This window comes from Puma concolor, chromosome C1 (assembly GCF_028749965.1).
Source record: "Puma concolor isolate L17-30 chromosome C1, mPumCon1.1.hap2, whole genome shotgun sequence".
Lineage (NCBI taxonomy): Eukaryota > Metazoa > Chordata > Mammalia > Carnivora > Felidae > Puma > Puma concolor.
Window position 1 is genome coordinate 27,934,819 of NC_141674.1, and position 17,960 is coordinate 27,952,778.

General features: G+C 40.7%; 1 protein-coding gene across 3 annotated transcripts in view; it reads left to right on the top strand.

Moving 5' to 3' along the window:
- THRAP3 (thyroid hormone receptor associated protein 3) overlaps window positions 1-17,960 on the top strand; it is a 76,894-nt gene that overhangs the window by 24,702 nt on the left and 34,232 nt on the right. For 2 of the 3 annotated variants that reach the window (XM_025935026.2, XM_086716469.1), the window contains exon 2: window positions 2,344-2,449. The gene's annotated coding sequence lies outside the window, so the exon portion shown is untranslated. The remainder of the gene's footprint in view (window positions 1-2,343; window positions 2,450-17,960) is intronic. The other variant, XM_086716470.1, reaches the window with a different exon arrangement.

Consider the following 17,960-nt stretch of genomic DNA (forward strand, 5'->3'; position numbering starts at 1 on the left):
AGGCCCTGTTCACCCATGTCTCTGTGCCCCCAACTTCCTCCTAGAATGTAAGCTCCAGAAATGAAGAGATTTTTAGACTGTTGAAACACCATTGCCTAGGATAGTGCCTGGCAACGTGGTAGGTACTTAATAAATTTTTGTTTGGTAAGTGGACAGTTAGAAGGGAAATTGTGTAGAAGGGGAAAAGCTATATTGTTGGCAGTGTCAGAGTGTCCCAGCTAATAGTCTACTGGTATTTGACCAAGGGAGGTTTAGAGACAAGCTGCAAAGTATGACTATGTCCAGATGACACAGGACGAGTTGGGGAGGGCGCATAAAAACTGGTAGCAGGGGTGACTCAGGGCTTCATGTGTCTCCTCACTGTCACAGAATAACTAAGGGCTAGGTCCTTAGATTTGCTTCTCCACCCATTGCAACAGTGGAAGATTGAAGACTTGCTGGGGTGATAAAATTCTTTCCAGTGTCCAAGAGGAGGTTGATTAATAGGAAACACGATGGGGTAGTAAAATGGAAGGAAGGGGAAGTGTGTGTGTGTGTGTGTGTGTGTGTGTGTGTGTGTGTGTGTGTGTGTGTGTGTGTGTGTGAGAGAGAGAGAGAGAGAGAGAGAGCGAGAGAGCGAGCGTGAGTGAACTATTTGGTTAGAATCATAAGGATGGGTATATTGGATCAGTCCGTTTCTTTAATTCAGTGCATTACAGATTAAGCAGTTCTCAATCCTGGAGCAGTCATTGGGATTTCCCTGCAGCTGACTGATATGAGCACCTGTGCCTCTGCAGTTAAAAACAAGGAAATTTTGGCTGATGTAACCTAGGAATATGTTCTAAGAATAAGCCGCAAGAATATATGGAAAAATATTTTGCAAGAAAGTTTTTTAAAGTGCTGTGTTTTTACCACTTATCAACTAAGATGTAAACGCTGTCATTATTTTGGTAAAGTGTCTGATGGAATACTAATTTTGTCTTAATAAAATTGTCTTATCCTGTTTTAAGAGTAGGTTTTTGTGGCTACTTCCTAATGTTAATTACACATTTACTTTTGGCATCGGTCAAGATTTTATTGCTTGGGTTTTCAGTTTACTAAGCAAATACATATCATTGTTAGGTATATAGAGTTTGCAGCCCTTTGAGGAAAATTGACATTGGTGGATACAATGAGATGAATCTAAGTGGAGACACACCTAGGGTAACAACAAGAAGCAGTACCTAACTCAGCCTGAGTGCACCAGGGGCAGCTTGCTGGGGGAGGAGACCCCTGTAGGAATGAGTAGGAGTTTGGTTGGTGGGAGGGGAGGAGGCATTCTAGGCTGAGGGTTCCACATGTACCAAGAGACCATAGCTTAAGGAAATACATTCCTTTCTTTCCTGGCTAATTGGGCAAGGATTCTGCTATGTGCAAACCACAGATTTCAGAGAAAGTTAAGGTGGGTGTCCTTAATTGAGTGAATGCTGAACAAGTGAAAAAAGAGATTGTTAAGACTGCATCTTCAGATTATTTGAATTTTGAGTGCTTCCTACTGTATAGCAATGTGAACAAATGATAAGGCTTTAATAATGTAGGAGTAAGGACATTAACTACATACTTGCTGATCTTGGAACTTTGTTTTCCTATTTGTTTTGGATAACACTACATAGCTTTGATATATGGCCATGTTAGTAATGTTTAGATAGGGGAATATTTAAACCACTGGATCAGAAGGGTTCTCTTGTGCTTTGAGGGATGAGGATGAGGAGTTGTTTTAACTTGAAATGTATCTGTTAAATTCACTTTGGCATACCTCAGTTAAATTTTTTTGTTTCAAGTAATCTAAATCTTCTGAAATAATTCTCCAGGTTAAATTATGGAGTTTGCCAGTCAGTCTTTCATAATGCAAATTGTAGCACCTGAGACACTGCCAGTGAGAGTATCAGGATACAAGAGGAAGGTTTTAGCTTTCCATTCTGCAGCCTTACTCCAGGGGGTTGGATGCATGAAAACGTGTGTGAGACAGACAGAAGACCTCTGGGCCAGCATTCTTTGAGAAAGAAACCTGTGTCCACTGGGAGTGAAGTTGAGGGTTAAAGTAGAGGTTTTGTTGGGTGCCTGGGTGGCTCAGTTGGGTAAGCGTCCGTTCAGCTCAGGTCAGGATCTTACAGTCCATGAGTTTGAGCCCCGTATCAGGCTCTGTGCTCCCCTGCTCATGCTCTGTCTCTCTCTGTCTCAAAAGTAAATTAAAAAAATTTTAAAAAGTTAAAAAAAAAAAGTAGAGGTTTTGTTTAGAGATTTCTAGCATCTGTATTTCAGGATACAATCTGCAAGGTTTGTTTGGGTAAGTGTCTTATCACTGCTTGTTTCTTCTCGTTCCAGAATAGTATCCTGACTTTGTAAATTGGAGAAGCCAGTGACACTGCCAGTGTTCTTTTCAGGTAGTGTCTTTGGGATCCGGTGCAAGTTGAATCATTGTTTAAATAAGGTAAATGCATGGTGGTAAAAGGAACTAATAATTACTTCATTGGCTTATAAAACCAGTCTTGTGTTAAGAGGTAAGGAATCGAGAAGATTCCTTACTGGAAGTCCTGGGTTCTTGTTAAGCAGTGCTTATTTTTCAGCTTAATAAACTGAAACAAGATGATAAAGTAGTTCTGCTCTCCTCTCTGATTCTATTCTAAGTTGTAGAATTGGCACTTACCTTTTTTATTTTAACTTTTGAGTCCTTTAATAACGCATGTTTATTCATTAGGAAATACTGAAAAAAATCGTCCATAAACTTGACGTATGTATAATCATTGTTAATATTTTGGTGAATAGTCTCCTTCCATGCATGTGTTATTTGGATGTGTGTGTGTTTAGCAAAACCGGGGCTGGACTTTTTTTTGTCTCACCTGGTTCTTGTTAACAAGAGCAAGTCTTTCCCTGTTTGCATTTTTAAGTGACTCATGGCATTTCATCATCATGGATGTGCCATATAATTTAAAATTACCTAACTACTTCCTTTTTGGTAGACATTTAGGCTTTTCTCGCATTTTTCTCTGTCTTGGATAACTGTGTAATAGACATGAATAAATTCATGAATGCATTTGATTTCCTTAACTTTAGAAAGCATTTTATATGTTATACTTTTTTCTTTTTATTAACGTACAGAAACCCTTTCTAGTCCCTAATGCAATCACTTTCAACTCTACCATTTCTTTTGATATTGCCTTTAAGTAATAAGCTTATTTTGCTACTTACTGATTTTCTAGTTTTTGGTATTATGTGTTACCTCCCCACCTTGGATAGTAGTGGTTTCTAGTACAATCCTAATTGGCTAGTATTCACTGTTGACAGTATTATGGTTGTGTATAACTTATTCACAGCCAAGTCATGTTACATGCTATGGTTAATTTTCCTGTTCTGCATAACTTTTCATTTTCTTAAAAGAAAATTTTTTTTAATGTTTATTCATTTTTGAGAGGGAGAGATAGAGTGCAAGTGGGGGAGGGGCAGAGAGGGAGACACAGAATTGGGAGCAGGCTCCAGGCTCTGAACTGTCAGAACTCACGAACCATGAGATTGTGACCTGAGCTGAAGTCAGGCACTTAACTGATGGAGCCACCCAGGCGCCCCTTGCATGACCTTTTATTTTCTCTGTTGCTAATAAAGATCTTTTTTTTTGGTCTGTTTTGCTTAATTTCTATTTTTCCTCAGTTATTCCTCTTTAAACTCTATCCAGAAGTGTAAATCTTCCTTGATACTTTAAATGTTTTAGCTATATGACAAATTTTATCTTCCTGGAGATACCTTCTAATCTGCTCCATTCTGGATATTCTCAAGGTAGCTGCCCAGCCGTCATACTTGCTGTCTCAGCATCATCATCCTCATGATTTTTCCTGTGTCTCTTGTGCTAGATCCCATTATCTTTTCCCACATCCTTTCCTTCTTGATCGAATCTCTTGTTTTGGAGAAGCGCCATTCTCCGTTGGCTTTCTGAGAAAAGGGTGCACAAGAGGTAAATTGTTTAGACATACATGTCTAAAAATGCCTTTATTCTGGCTTAATATTGATTATTAGTTTGGCTGGGTTTAGAGTTCTAGTTGGAACATAATATTCCTTCAGATTTTTAAGATCCTGTTCTATTGCCTGTTGGCTTTCACTGTTGATGAGATGTAAGTTACCTTTGACCCCTGAAACTTCAGAACTTCTCTTTCTCAGCTTTCTGAAATCTTATGACGATGTTCTTGGTGTGGCTGTTTTCATCTAATGTGCTGGTCTCTTAATGGACTGAAACTTAAAAGTCCCTCAGTTCCGGGAAATTTTCAGGAATTATGTTGTTGATTTTTCTCCCCTTTATTTTTGCTACTGTTTTGTGGAATTATTATTAATTGGATGTTGTATCTTTTGGGTTGATCCTGTAAATTATCTTTTTTTCTGCTATTTCCATCTCTTTATTTTCTGGGTTGCATTTTCTTTTTTTTTTTCCAACTTTTTTTTTTTTTGGGACAGAGAGAGACAGAGCATGAACGGGGGAGGGGCAGAGAGAGAGGGAGACACAGAATCGGAAACAGGCTCCAGGCTCTGAGCCATCAGCCCAGAGCCTGACGCGGGGCTCGAACTCACGGACCGCGAGATCGTGACCGGGCTGAAGTCGGATGCTTAACCGACTGCGCCACCCAGGCGCCCCTCTGGGTTGCATTTTCTAACCTTTGTTGTTTTTATCATTTATTTTTGTGTGTATATATATATATATATATATATATATATATTTTTTTTTTTTTTTTCCACATTCATCAGCTTTTTTCTTGTTGAGAGAGAGTGTGCACGAGCGGGGGAGGGGGCAGTGAGGGAGGGAGAGAGGGAATGAGAGAAAGAGAGGGAGAATGAAAATCTTAAGCAGGCTCCATGCTCAGCACGTGGCCCCACATGGGGCTCCATTCCACGACCCTGGGATCATGACCTGAGCTGAAATCAAGAGTCAGACACTCAATAGACTGAGCCACCCACCCAGATGCCCCTTATCAACTGTTTAAAAAAGTAATCTCTGTCCAGCATGGGGTTTGAACTCACGACCTCAAGATCAAGAGTTGCTGTACTGACAGAGCCCACCAAACACCCCCATATTCATCAATATCTTTATTTACTCAGTTCTTCATATAACTCTAAACAACTGCAGTCCCTACAAAAATATAGTTATGCCCTTCATACATATGCAGAAGCTTGTGTCTTCAAGACAAGCTGGAAATCATTTTTTGTTTGTTTGTTTTGTTTTTTAATTTTGAGAGGGTTGAGGAGTGGCAGAGAGAGAGAGAATCTGGAGAAGCAGGGCTTGATCTCACAAACCGTGAGATCAAGACCTGAACCAAATCCAGAGTCAGACACTTAACCAGACTGAGTCCCCCAGGCAGTAGTTAGTTCTTAAATTGTCCCATGTGAGTCAGAGATTCCAGCTGCAGTAAACTACAAACCTTCCTTCCCACCTCTTATGAAGGCTTTTCAATTTACTGACATCATGGATGATGATATTTATTTTATAGTGGTAAGAACATTTAAGATGAGATCTATCCTCTTAACAAATTTTTAAGCGTACGGTACATTATTGCTGACTGTAGATACAGTGTTGTACAACAGATTTCTAAAGCTTATTTATCTTACGTAACTGAAACTTGATGTGCTTGATTAGTACCTGCCCATTTCCCTCTCCCCCCAGCGCTCTGACAATAGCCATTCCACTCTGAATCAGTGAGTTTGTCTGTTTTAGATACTTTATATAAATGGAATCAGCCAGTATTTGTCTTTTTGTGACTGGCTTATTTTACTTAGCGTAACGTCCTCAAGGTTGGTGCATGTTGGCACACATCGCAGAATTCTTTTTTTTAAAGCTGAATAGTATTCCATTGTATGTATATACCATGTTTTCTTTATCCATTCATCTGTTGTTGATGGACATTTAGATTCTTTCCCATCTTGGCTATTGTGAATAGAGCTTCAGTGAATGGGAGTGCTGACATCTCTTTGAGGTCTAGATTTTGCTGCTTCTGGATAAATACCCAGAAGTGGGATTGCTGAACATGTGTTCTTACATGTTTAGTTTTCAAGAGCTCCCTTTTGTTCTCTGCAGCAGAGAAGTGAAATAGTTTAGTATTTAAGATTGTGGATCATTTCTTCGTGTAAAATGTGGGTAATAATAGTGTGTACCTCATAGCAGTGTTGTAAGCTCAGTGAATTAATGTATGTGAAGCATTTAGAGAAGTGCCTGGTTATTTTTTTTTATTGTTATTACTATATTCCTGTCCGCTTATGATGGATAGAATATCTTTTATCTCTGAGAAAATTAATAAATAGGCTTACATAGGCTTATCAAATAGACACTAATATTTTCTTTTTTTTCAATTTAAAAAAAAGTTTTTTTTTTAATGTTTGTTTATTTTTGAGAGAGACAGAATGCGAGTGGGTTGGGGCAGAGAGAGAGGGAGGCACAGAATCTGAAGCAGGTTCCAGGCTCTGAGCTGTCAGCACAGAGCCCGATGTGGGGCTCGAACTCACAGACTGTGAGATCATGACCTGAGCTGAAGTTGGACACTTAACGGACTGAGCCACCCAGGTGCCCCTTAAATTTTTTTTCTTTTAACGTTTATTTATTTTTGAGACAGAGAGAGACAGAGCATGAACGGGGGAGGGTCAGAGAGAGAGGGAGACAGAATCAGGAGCAGGCTCCAGGCTCTGAGCCATCAGCCCAGAGCCCGACGCGGGGCTCGAACTCACGGACCGCGAGATCATGACCTGAGCCGAAGTTGGCTGCTTAACCGACTGAGCCACCCAGGCACCCCTAGATTTTTTTTTTTTTTAATGTTTATATTTATTTTTGAGACAGAGCAAGACAGACCATTGAGCGGGGGAGGGGCAGAGAGAGAGGGAGACACAGAATCTGAAGCAGGCTCCAGGCTCCGAGCTGTCAGCACAGAGCCCGATGCGGGGCTCGAACTCTCAATCATGAGATCATGAGCTGAGCCGAAGTGAGACGCTCATCCGATTGAGCCACCCAGGCGCCACTGACACTAATATTTTCTAATGGCTTTTTTACCTCTCTTTAATATATCAGGAGTTTTATTATTGTTTATGTTAAGAAGAAGGAATCTAACTTTTTGTGCCAAATTGTTATAAGTTGTCCTGACTACTGATTTATCCTTTTTATCTAGTGATTTGAAAAGCCACCTTTGTAAAGGGTGTCTGACGGTATATTTCTAAAATTTTTTTTTTTTTTTTTAACATTTATTTGTGAGAGACAGAGTATGAGCAGGGGAGGGGGAGAGAGAGCGGGAGACACAGAAAGCAAAGCAGTCTCCAGGCTCTGAGCTGTTTTGTTAGCACAGAACCTGACGCAGGGCTTGAACCCACGAACCGCGAGACTATGACCTGAGCTGAAGTCGGACACTTAACCAACTGAGTTACCCAGGTGTCCCTGACAGGGAGGGTATACTTCTAAACTTTTTTTTTTAAGTTTTTTGTTTGTTTGTTTATTTATTTTGAGAGAGAGCGCACGCATGCACATACAAGCAGAGGAGGGGCAGAAAGGAGGAGAGACAGAATCCCAAGCAGGCTCTGCACCATCAGTGTGGAGCCCAATGTGGGGCTTGAACTCACGAACTGTGAGATCATGACCTGAGCCGAGATCAAGAGTTAGATGCTTAACTGACTGCGCCAGCCAGGCACCCTGAAACTTTGTATTTTGTTCCATTTATTTCTCTAATCTTGTACTGATACTCAGTGTTTTTATTATTGTAGCCTTATTTCATCTTTTAGTTAGTGGTACAAGCCTTTCTTTCTTCTCCACGCTCAGCAAACAAAGTATAATTATTTCCATATTTCATATTTTTATCCACACAGAAATATGGCAGTTCTTCAAGAGACTTAAGTATTGATAATTAGAAAATAAAGACTAGAAGGGAATGTACATAGGAAGCCAGTTGCACAGTGTTTCAAATAAGCGTACCGGATTTTAACCTCCTTTGTCTTTGAAGGCTGCTTTGGAATTTTTTGATTCATTCAGTCAGTATCCCCTTGAGTCCTTATTACTGTGTCTGCTTTCTGTGCTGGGGATACCAGCAGTGAGCATGGAAGGCAGACAGGACTTGTGTTCTTGGGGGGCTTACTTTCTAGTTTGGGGAGGCAGATAATTTCAGATTTTCCTAAGTATCAGGAATGAAATAAATAGGGCAGCCAGATAAATTGGGGGTGGGGGAGCAGTGAGGTTTCATTTAGATAATATACTAAAGGAAGGCCGTTTCAAGTAGCTGAGATCAGCAGGATGGGAAAGAAGCCAGCCATGCTGGGGACTGCAGAAGAGTTCATTTGAAGACAATGGCAAGTGGAAAGGTGCTGGGACTGTAAATGCCTGCCTTGTTCAAGGAACAGAAAGAAGGCCATTGTGCCTGGGAGAGAGTGGTTTGAGATGGTGTTGGACAAGTAGGCAAGGGCCACATCACTTAGTATTTTGAAACTATGGCAAGCCTGATCTTTCATACCTAAATGATGAATTCAGTTTTGTTCCTTTATTAAAAAACTAAATACAAGATGTTCTAGGAAATAAATAGACCTATTTCTATAGGTAGTTTATATGCTGTTCCTAAAGGAAATCCCAGAGAGAGGAGCTGTATTGATCACATAATATGCGAACCAAGTTCTGGTTGGGTGTTTGGATCGAACTGGGGTTGGGGTAGTTGTGTTGTCTTTAAATTTAGATAGCTTCGAATGGTGCCTTAATTCATTCTAATGGAAGCAGTGGGTTGGGTTCTTCTTAGTTCCTTTTGTAGACTCAGGTGACTGATAAAATCCAAAATGAAATCATTTTTGGTTTCTTAAGTAGAGTTTTATGTGTATTTAAGACAGTTCTCTCTCCCTCTCTTTTTTTAAGTTTATTTATTTTGAGAGAGACAGTACAACTAGGTGAGAGGCAGCAAGGGAGGAGAGAGAGATATCCCAAGCAGGCTCCTCACTGCCAGCACAGAGCCTGATGTGGGTCTCAAACCCACAAAGCCATGAGATCATGACCTGAGCTGAAACCAAGAGTTGGACACTTAACTGACTGAGCCACCCAGGCACCCCAAGACAGACATTTCTTTTTTCCTCAACTTATCTGGTGAAGGGCAGATGTAAATGGAAAGTTATCAGGTGGTTCTATCAACAGGAAGATCTTACTGGATAGAGACTGTAAACTGCAGAAATAAATATGAATTTAAAAGTGACTTAAAATAGGGGTGCCTGGGTGGTTCAGTCAGTAGAGCATGCGTGTAACTCTTGACCTTGGTATTGTTAGTTTGAGCCCCACATTGGGCATAGAGTTTACTTAAAAATAAAAGTGACAAAATAATATTCGATCAGGTTTAAAACTTGAGCATTTGAAAATAGGTAATCTTTTGTTGTCCTTTAGGACGGCACTGTTGAAGAGAAGTCCAGTATGGGCCATATGTAATTTTGGATTTTCTAGCAGCCATAAAAACAAACAACAAAAAAAGCAAGCAAATGAAATTAATGGTATATTTTATGTAATATACCCAACATATTCTCATTTCAACATGTAATGTAAAAAATAGCTAGTGAGGTAGTTATATTTTGATTTTTTGTACTAAGTCTTTGAAATACTATATTCTATACCTATGGCTCATGTCAGTCCGGATCAGGGACGTTTCAAGGGCATAGTAGCCATAGATGTATTGGACAGTGCAGTCCTGAGGGCTCATATGTCTGAAGGAACAGAAAAATTAATATGATTTACTTATTGAATAACATACTCCCATCTTCCAGATACAATTTAAAGCAATGAAAGATTAACATGAAATGAAATAAACTTGAACACATGTATTTTTTTCCCTCTAAACCACTGTGTGATAAACTTGTTTGGAGAAGATGATTTGATCCTAAAAAGACCAATGTTTTTTTTTTTTTTTTTTTTTAATTTTTTTTTTTTTTCAACGTTTATTTATTTTTGGGACAGAGAGAGACAGAGCATGAACGGGGGAGGGGCAGAGAGAGAGGGAGACACAGAATCGGAAACAGGCTCCAGGCTCTGAGCCATCAGCCCAGAGCCCGACGCGGGGCTCGAACTCACAGACCGTGAGATCGTGACCTGGTTGAAGTCGGCCGCTTAACCGACTGCGCCACCCAGGCGCCCCTAAAAAGACCAATGTTTATAAAAGATACCAAACAGCTTCTCCTAAGAGAGTTATAAACGAGCTTGATATAGAACTTGTAAACAGTGGCTGTGCATCAGGGGTGGGATGATAACTTGATGAAGGGAGACCACAGTCCTTCCACTCCTTGGAATCTGCAGTGTCCATATGCCAGTGGTTCTGAATCCCTTTCCAGGTTTCCTCAATAAGAATCTTCCGTGGGTAGCTCATGGTTTGTGGGTTCGAGTCTGCATTGAACTCTGTGCTGAGGGCATGGAGCCTGCTTGGGATTCTGTCTCCCCCTCTCACTGCCCCTCCCTGCTTGCTCTCTCTCTAAAAAGTAAATAAACATAAAAAAAAAACTTTAGATTTAATAAATGGACTTCTCTTAAAGCTCTAGAGGTGATTGCAGTATGCACTATTGGTTAAGCCCAAGCTATTAGTAGTAATAACTTCATTTTCTTTTAAATGTTTACTTTTGAGAGAGAGAGAGTGTGTGTGCATGCAGGGAAGGGGCAGAGAGACAGAGGGAGAGAGAATCCCAACTAGGCTTCACGCTAGTGCAGAGCCTGAAGTGGGGCTCGATCTCACAACTGTGAGGTCACGACCTGAGCCAAAATCAAGAGTCAGATGCTTAACTGACTGAGCCACCCCATAATAATTTCATTTTAAAAAATAATTCAGTGTCGGGCGCCTGGGTGACTCAGTTGGTTCAACACCCAATTCTTGATTTCGGCTCAGGTCATGATCTCACACTTCCTGAGATTGAGCCCTGTGTTGGGCTCTGTGCTGGTGGTGCAGAGTCTGCTTGGGATTCTCTCCTCTCTCTCTGCCCCTCCTGCTCATTGGCTCGCGCGCTCGCGCGCTCTCTCTCTCTCTCTCAAAATAAATAAACATTAAGAAAAACACAGGTGAGTGTCATGATTGGCTGTTTAATTCAGCTTTTAAAAAGGTTTACCATAATGAGAACTAGAAGGAGGCCATAGGTCATTAGTTAACAGGCTATAGTGCCTTTATTAAGTTAGAAAAGCTGAGATTTCCTCTAAAAAATGAGAAGATATTCCCCAGTGGTAACATATACTCATTTAAAAGTGGAACTAAAATTGCCGTTACCCTCCCCTAGGGATATAGGAGAACAGCCTCTGGGGTGAATTGAAGATTATTTAAGCTACTGACTATGCATATACTGTCCATTCTGTTTTTCTAATGATGAAAGATTAATTGCATAGAAGATCCTGATTAGTAGACACCCATTGGACTTAAGCAAATTCTCAAGAGAAAATACCACAAGTTGCCTACACTGGGGGATATTGTAGTGAACAAGTTCCAAATGAATGGCCCCTCAGCTTGCTGTTGACTTTCTCTGCTAACATCTAGCAGCAAAGGGATTTTTCTCCAAAGGTCATGACCTTAGAATATGACCTTTTCTTCTTTATACCTTCTCAGTGCAATACATGCTGATTTAGCTAGAAAAGGTATAAAGCACTTTATTGTTCTGTGTAGGAAGATATCTGATTACTTATTACTAATAACAAGAAAATAGAATTCAGTGATGAAATCTGTTTGCTGTCAGAGAAAGTTCCTCAGTATCTCCCTCTCACCACTCTGGGGTTGTAGCTGAACAGACCTTGTGGTGTGAACTTATCTGCTATGTGCCAGGCAGTTTATGTGCACTTACTTAGTTCCCATGGTGGTTTTGTGAGTGGTAGGTCATTTTTGGAAGATTGGGGAAATATCTTACCCAGCTAATGAATGGAGCAGCCAGGACTGGAGCCTCGTTCTTTTTTGTTGCCAAAGCCACAGAACCTGGTCCTGTATTAGAAAGTGGCTCTCAGGGGTGCTGTCCATTTGAGACAGGGCATTTGAGATTGATAATTTACTTCAGATTCTCTCCCTTACATCCACCTTTATGTGCATCTTGAAGCAAGCAAGCTTAGATTGTGGAAAACACTGAACGAAACCTGGATTCTAGTGCTAGCTTGGTTGCTTGCTGTGTGTTGGGGTTCCCTTGCCATTGAACAGGAATTTCCCAGTCATCTTCTACTTTGGTCTTCATAACCATGAGAGAGGGATACCAGATCCCCCTGCTTTTTTCTGTTTGTTTAAAAAAGTTTTTGTTTGAAGATAGGTTTAGACCATTGCGTGGATGGTACAAAATCCTTGTATGAGTTTGCTCAGGCTGCTAAAAGTACAAACTAGGCGACTTCCACAAGAGCAGTTTATTGCCCTGCAGATCTGGAGGCTCGAAGGTAAAAACATCAGGGTGTTGGCAGGGTTGCTTCCTTGGCATGGAGATTGCTCTCTTCTTCCTGTGTCTCTTCACATTGCTTTCCTCTGCATATCCCTGTGTCCAGATTTCCTCTTTTTATAAGGACACCAGTCCTATACCTCAATGGAGGTCCTATCTCCAAATGAGGTCCCATTCCGAGGTACTTGGGGTTAGGACTTCAACATATAAATTTTGGGGGTGAGGGTAAACAATTCAACCCATAATAGTTCCTATATTCCCCTTACCCAGTTCCCCCCTTATTTTTTTTTTAATTTTCTTTTCAGTGTTTATTTAAAAAAAAAAATTTTTTTTTAACGTTTTATTTATTTTTGAGACGGGGAGACAGAGCATGAACAGGGGAGGGTCAGAGAGAGGGAGACACAGAATCTGAAACAGGCTCCAGGCTCCGAGCTGTCAGCACAGAGCCCGATGCGGGGTTCGAACTCACGGACCGCGAGATCATGACCTGAGCCCAAGTCGGCCACTTAACCGACTGAGCCACCCAGATGCCCCTCAGTGTTTATTTTTGAGAGAGAGTGTATGCATGCATGCGCACAAGCAAGCGGGGGAGGGGCAGAGAGCAAGGGAGACAGAATCCGAAGCAGGCTCCAGGCTCCGAGCTGTTAGCTAGAGCCTGACGTGGGGTTCAAACTCATGAACTGTGAGATTGTGACCCAAGCTGAAGTCGGGGTGCTCAACCGACTGAGCCACCCAGGCACCCCCCAGTTTCCCCTCATTAACACCTTACACCAGTATGGTATATTTAGCACAATTAATGAACCAATAATGATACATTATTATGAATTAAAGTGTTACCCCTGTTTTTAACAACTGAGAAAACTTCAGTTCAAAGAGAAGATGTGACTGGCAAAAGATAGCACAGCTAGTGACATTGTTTCTGACTTTACACTGGTGCCTGCAAAAGAAAACTCCCAAAGTCACATTGTGAATCTGAAGAGATAGTGAAAAATACTTTCTTAAAAAATGTTTACTTAATTTTTGAGAGAGAGACACTCTAAGCATGAGCGGGGGAGGGGCAGAGAGAGAGGAGGACAGAGGATCCAAGGTGGGTTCTGCACTGACAGAGAACCTGATGCGAGGCTCAAACTCATGACCTGTGAGATCATGAGCTGAGCTGAAGTCGGACACTTAACCTACTAAGCCACCCAGGCACCCCTACCTTTTTTTAAAGCTGCTGTGGTTTTTATTTAATTTACTACTATTTTTTATTTTAGAGGGAGAGAGAGCATGAGCAAGGGAAAGGGGCAAAGGATGAGGGAGAAAGAGAATCCTGAGTAGGTTCCATGCTCCGCGCAGAGCCCGATGCAGCGCTTGATCCCACGACCCTGGGATCATCACCTGAGCTGAAATCAAGAGTTGGACGCTTAACCTACTGACACCCAGGTGCCCCCCAAAATACTTTTCTGTGTATAATTACAGCACGACAGGGAACTTCTCTCTCTTGCTTGCTGCATCTTGCATAATGTATAACATAAGAATTAGCATTCAATAAATTCTCATAGAGTGAACAGAATGCTCCTGGTTCTTGCTGGACAGTGGTATTTTTGGGGAATATACACATACCAGTCTTAACCAAAGTAACTGTAGGCATACCTACCTTTTACTGTACTTCACTTTATTGCACTTGGTAGACACTTTGTGTTTTGTTTTCTTTTTGTTTTTACAAATTGAATGCTTGTGGCAATTCTGCATCAAGCTAGTCTGTTGGCACATGTCTCCAACAGTTCTTGCTCACTTCATGTCTGTGTCTCATTTTGGTGATTCTTGCAGTATTCCGGATGTTTTTTATTATATTTGTTATGGTGATCTATGATTAGGGATTACAACTTATGTAAATTCAGATGATGGTTAGCATTTTTTAGCAGTAAAGTATTTTTTAATTACGGTGTGTACATTTTTTTAGACACAATGCTATTGCTCATTTAATAGACTACAGTATAGTGTAGACATAAATTTTAAAGCAAAACACTTGACTCACTTTATTACTGTGGTCTGGAACCAAACCTGCAGTATCTCCCGTTGTATGCCTGTGTATAGAGATTGTGAATCTTGCTTTAATGAGAAAGCAAGACTAAGTTTTAAATTATGAAATAATGGTGTATTTACCTTTCTGTTAAGCATCTCTTAATGCAGTGTCCTATTTTGTTTGTAAAGCCCAACCTGCTACTTATCCTGAAGCCTTAGAAGTTGTATGTCTAGTATTATCCACGTTTCACAAAAGAATAAACTGAAATCTATAGAGATTATTACTTTCTTAAAGTTCCCCAGAACGCCTCTCTTATCCATGTCACTTCCTTTTGCTATGACATTATTAGATAAACCTTACGCTGTACTTACCACACAAGATGCTGGCAAATAAAGTTATCACTTACACACTTGTTATTCCTTCAGAATACCTTTAAGAGGCATACTTATGCTTTATAAGCATATATGCTTATATAAGCATATATATATATATATATATATATATGCCTTATATATACTTAAAACTAATTGGTGTGTAAAATTTCTTATGGGCATTTTATTTTACTAGCTTTTTTCAAGCTGGTGACTTGGGACCTAAGTTCATTATTTGTGTGCATTTTTCAGAATTTTCAGGCACTGATTATGTTGCCTTCTGTGAATGAATATCCCACTAGTTAAGACTTTCATATGTTTTAATTTCTGATTAAAGGAGAAATAGTTTGATTAAAAGAGTGAATAAAGGTGTTTCCTAGCAAAGATTTATCACTGTGGTCTTAAATTAATATTTTCTCCAATGTCCTAGCAGGCAAGCAAGCAAGCTTTATGAAACTCTGATTCCTGTATGGAAATCAGGTTTGAAATAATTAGTGCCTCTTTGCCTGCTGTATTCTGTGCAATAGGGAAAAATACATATCATTGAATTTTTCCTACCTTTCCAAGTTATTCAGAAGTAATATGGTCCTGTTCCTTTAAAAAGTGAAAGATGGAAGGGGTGGAGCTTGCCATGTCATTGAGACAAGAAATGAATTCAGTCACTGAAGAAGAAAAAGGAAATGTGACCTCTTGCTGGCTCTGTGATGGGAAGAAGCTAGCAGCAGTGTCCCTCACCCTGACAGGATTCTGTAGCAGAGCCCAGACTCGTTCTGGGAGCTCATCTTTACCAAGTGAGGTTGGTGCTGCCTGAATTTGGTATAGGTGGCTTCTCCCCGATGCAAGTGATAAGTGTTTAAGTACAGTTAGAAGGTGAGTGATTTCAGGGGTGCCTGGGTGGCTCAGTTGGCTAAGCGTCTGACTTCGGCTCAGGTCGTGATCTCACGGAGTGTGAGTTCAAGCCTTGTGTTGGGCTCTGTGCTGACAGCTCAGAGCCTGGAGCCTGCTTTGGATTCTGTGTCTCGGTCTGTCTCTCTCTGCCCCTCTAAAAATAAATAAAAACATTAAAAAAAAAAAAAAAAGTAAGTGGTTTCAGGCAGATTGGCTAGTTTTTATAAAGGAGTAGAATATGATGTGTATCTTAAATGATTTCTTCTACAGTAAATCTCAGAGTTGATAGGGGATGGAAGGATGAGATTTTTTTTTTTTAATGTTTTTATTTATTTTTGAGAAGAGAGAGACAGAGCATGAACAGGGGAGGGGTAGAGAGAAAGAGGGAGACACAGAATCCAAACCAGGCTCCAGGCTCTGAGCTGTCAGCACAGAGCCCAATGTGGGGCTTGAACTCAACAAGTCTTGATATCATGATCTGAGCTGAAGTCGGATGCTTAACCAACTGAGCCACCCAGGCACCTGGATGAGATTCTTTTTTAAAAGCTGAAAATTTAAGCTATTCCATTTAATTCCAGGTTTGTTTGTTTTTAGTTTATTTACTTATTTTGAAGGAGAGACAGTGGAGGGGCAGAGAGAGAATCCCAAGCATGCTCTGTGCTCTTAGCACAGAGCCTTATGCAGGGCTTGATCTCATGACCCTGAGATCATTACCTACGCTGAAATCAAGAGTTGGAAGCTTAACTGGCTGAGCCACCAAGGGGCCCCTAATTCCAGTTGTAAGATATACCTGAAGTAAGGATGAGGGATGTCCTCCTAAGTTTGTGTAGATTTTCAAGCTTTTTGACAGTAGGAAACTGTTCCAAATCATCATTTTATTGAAAAAACAGTCACAGAGAGGTAAAAATACTTGCCCCATGTAAGGGTTTCTGGGTTTATTAGCATTAATTTGGTTTTGATAAATTTCTCTCATTTAAGGTTCTTGTGCACTTGCTTGGTGCCAGTTAATTATTTTTTTTTCCAGCCTTTCATTGCTCACCAGGGTCAGTGAAAAAGATCAGTTCTGCCTCCCCTGGGGGCCTTAATATTTTGTGGGGAGAGAGAAGGAAGAAAGCAGTTTATAGCTCAACAGAAGACTAGAGCAAGTCTCTTGTATATTAGCTGACTGGTGCTTGGGCTTAGAAGGAGGGAAGTTAAGACTTTTTCTCAGGTAGGATGGGCTCCCTGCTGGATACACCCACAGAATCTGTAACAGATCATCTGGTGGCCTTTGGAGATGAGTTTTGTTCCAACAGGTCAGGGCAGCCCAAAGCATCCAAAGTAAATAGTAATAACTTTTAGAAAGGAATTCCCTATTTCCCTCAAGTGTGAAGTGACAGCAAAAAGTCACTTTTTTCTTTATTTGCTGTTCAGCTTGGTATGGATTTTTTTCTTTATTTAAAAAAAATTTTTTTAACGTTTATTTATTTTTGAGACAGAGAGAGAGCATGAATGGGGGAGGGTCAGAGAGAAAGGGAGACACAGAATCCGAAACAGGCTCCAGGCTCTGAGCGGTCAGCACAGAGCCCGACGTGGGGCTTGAACTCACGGACTGTGAGATCATGACCTGAGCTGAAGTCGGCCACTTAACCGACCGAGCCACCCAGGCGCCCCATGGATTTTTTTCTTTAAAATAATTTTTTTTTTTTTTTATTCTCAAGTTTGTTAACATACAGTGTAATCTTGGGTGTGGATTTTCTTTTTTTTAAAAAAAAATTTTTTTTTTCAACGTTTTATTTATTTTTGGGACAGAGAGAGACAGAGCATGAACGGGGGAGGGACAGAGAGAGAGGGAGACACAGAATCGGAAACAGGCTCCAGGCTCTGAGCCATCAGCCCAGAGCCTGACGCGGGGCTCGAACTCCCGGACCGCGAGATCGTGACCTGGCTGAAGTCGGACGCCTAACCGACTGCGCCACCCAGGCGCCCCATTGGGTGTGGATTTTCTAAGAGACAAATGCCTTGGAGTTCTCATTTGCCATCCAAAGAAACACTAGGGATAGGAAAGAAAGAACAGAGATTGAGTTTTTGAGCACTTGGAATTGAACTCTTGTGGATAAAAGCTGGCCTAGTATTTCTAGTATGTGTAGTTTTATGCTAGGCTGGCCATTCCTTAATTGCTCTACTTTTAAATTACTTCATAGCTCACCCTCAGAGAAACTTCTTAATGCTCACTTAGACATATTGTCCGTGTGTCTATGGATAACTGACATGTTAGTTTTTTATGTAGTGAAAACAGTACACACAGTTGGGCCTTTTGTTTCTGCAGTTAACCCTGACATAAGAAC